Here is a 3,195-nt window from a genome sequence, read left to right on the forward strand (position 1 = left end):
GAATTTATGTTTTTGCATGAAAATCCTTATTAAACAAAAGAAAATTTCCTACAACCTCTTTTACAAATTGTTTCCCAAAAAAATCCTATAAGCAATATAATCACGGCGAAACTTGCAAAAATTTGTTGAAGATTATTTTCTATAAATAAATTTGTAAGAATTTTTCGTAAATTATTATTCACAAAAAAAATCGTAAAAACTTTCTGTGAATTTATTGCTGTAAGAAAAGTCACAGAAAATTTGTGTGAATTTTTTTTATAAGAAAATTTGCAAAACAAAAAATAACACTTTTCTACTAATTAATGTGAATAAAAGATATTTTCGTAGAGAGAAAGTGTCCAAAATTTATATGGATCGCAAGATAAATTAAAATAAAAAAATTACCCCGGAACCTTATATTGGATAGATGGAAGTTCCAAAGTGGTTCTTTACCATGTGAAGTTCCGAGTGACATATTCCAAAATAGAATATATGAAGGGTGATATCATTGTCACCATTTTCCCTGTTATGTTCAAGAGTATAAACATTCAGTGCATGCTCGTGAGATGGTTTCATTTTGAAGCACATGCAATTTGAAGATTAAGATATATATATACCTTCTGGTAAAGTGAAATGGGGAGAGATTTCCCGAAGCGTCTCTAGCTGCCCAGCCAAATGTAGCATCTTTTTCGTTTTCTTCTCTTGCTAACACGTTTAACATTAATTTTGTAGTTTTGTAAGGAAAGAGATAAATGGAGTGAATGTTTTTAAGAATGAAAAGAATGTCGAATTGTGATGATGAATAATGAATTCAGGAGTTAAGGGTATAGATAGTAAATTTCTTTTTATACACTTTATCATAACGAAAGATAGTAAATTTATTTTACTCAATAACTTATATTTTGCATCAATTTTTAATGATCTAATAATTGAATTAAAAGCTTTTAATTCATAGATTAAGTCAATAAATATTTAAAATTTTAAAAATATTTAATACTCTGTTTCATTAATTAAAATCTAACATATAAAATAATTTTATAATTATCTATTAATTTGAATTGATGAAATGAATAATTTTTTAATATTTTTTTTTAAATTTTGTAAACTTAATATATATTAAAAAAAATTAATTTAACGATTTAATCATTAAAATTTGATATAAAATATAAGTAATTGAATATAATAAGTCTCTATGAATTTAGTAAGTAATTTTTTTTGATATATGATGCATATGTATCGATCATGAAATACTGTACATGTATATTAAGCAAAACATGCAATTACATGCAATTGGTAGCTAATTACTGTATAACGTACGCACTCAGTGAAGTCACCAAGAAGACTAGGGTGTGAATTTTCTTGATTCCAAGATCAACTAGTCTTGCAAATCAACACTTTATAACATTCAAATTAAAGGGACTATGAAGATTTTGTTGATTAATGAACTGGTGAAGCTTGTCTTTTTGTTACTGGACGAAGATGACTTCCTTCAATACCAGGTCGTAGATCAAGTTCAAGCTAGCTCTTCACTAACAATGATGTGAAATGTCAAAGGCTTTGGTTACTTACCAAAAGGCTTCGGGTTTTGGGAATTGATGCTTTCTTTGAGGAGGAGCATAGAGGAATTCAAAAGAATGAAAAGAATAACTGATAAATAATTTGATAGATAATAGAATTAAATTATAGTATAATTTTTAATTATTTAACAAAATGAAAAAGAGTGAGAAATAGAAAGTTTATATTTTTAAATTATATTTTGTATAGTTAAATTTTATGTAAAAATAAATATTTCTATTTTGAACAACAAATAACTAATATATTAAAGAGGTATAACGAGTGTTATAATTTCATCTCATATAGACGAAAATGGGAAATAAAAGACAAAGTGTCTTTTAGTTAGACCTAATTTATGCTTAAATAAGAACGTAAATAAATAATATATAATTAATATTTTACCTTTCGTTATATTGAAGTGAAATTATTATACTTTTTTTTAATAAAATATGGTAGCATAATCAATTATACTAGTTGATATAATCAATTATGCTACTTGATTCTTACATAGTCATATGTGACTTTTCAAGACCTATAATTATACTTGTCAAAAAGTATGGGTATAAAGTTGTCAATCCTAAGTATTCGAGATCACGTCTTCATTCTTCACATAAGATAAAGTTCTTTTATTGCTACGTAATGGTCAAACGTTACTTTTCTACTATGTTATGTATTAGGTTAAGTTGAGTATCCTTCAATTGAATACCCCTCAACCCAATATCATTAGTTGAGCACCATTTAGTTGAGTAATCCTCAGTCGAGTATACTCTCAGCTAGGTACCCCTTAGACAAGTACTCCTTTAGTGTTTTAGTCATATTGCGTGGGCATGGAATGTACCACAAGGCTGAGATCTTTTAGGTGTTCGAGACCTATCCAATACTATAATAGTGATCATATTGCAATATGAAACATTGATAGTTGAATATGACACCTATTTATTTACATAAGTTTGTTATTGTCATAAAGAGTGAGTACAACACGAGGTCATTTACATAAATGGTCATAATTTTATTGGAATCCTCACATGTGAGAGGGCCATTCTCTTCCTATGAGCCCTACCAATTAATTATCTTAATTCTCCTTTAATTTATCTCCACCAAATACAAGGAACTTTATTAATTCTCCTATAATGCATCCCTTTCCTCTCAAATTCCTCTTCAATCACCTATCCCAAACATAAACTAAAATTAGAATTAAATGTCTCAATTAGCTTTTTTAAATATGATTTAATAATAAGGATAACGAAAGTAAATTTCAAGAACTTGAAATGAATGCAAAATCTTGATTTTAAAAATGAATGCAAAAATCTTTTAAAATTGAGTTAATAAAAACTATTACAGCTCCATTTTTGTGTTGAAAACTAAATTTTAAAATAGTAAACTTGCATTCACCTTTGATGAGTCCTAATGTTAACAATATTCATTATTTAAACATTTATTGATTTTTTTTCAAAATTTAATTTATGATAATTATGATTAATATTTATTATATATTTCATATGGTAATACATGAATCTATATTTTGATTCAAAATTAACACATGTTATTAAGTTAAATTAATCAGCATTATTTACCTAATGAGTATCACTCAATTAATAGCATAGAGTATTAGAGTTTTTTTCTTGTATAAAAAATTCTAAGAAGGAAAGACGACATTTAAGT

This window comes from Cajanus cajan, chromosome 11 (genome assembly GCF_000230855.2).
Source record: "Cajanus cajan strain Asha chromosome 11, NIPB_CcT2T_4, whole genome shotgun sequence".
In the NCBI taxonomy this organism is placed as follows: domain Eukaryota; kingdom Viridiplantae; phylum Streptophyta; class Magnoliopsida; order Fabales; family Fabaceae; genus Cajanus; species Cajanus cajan.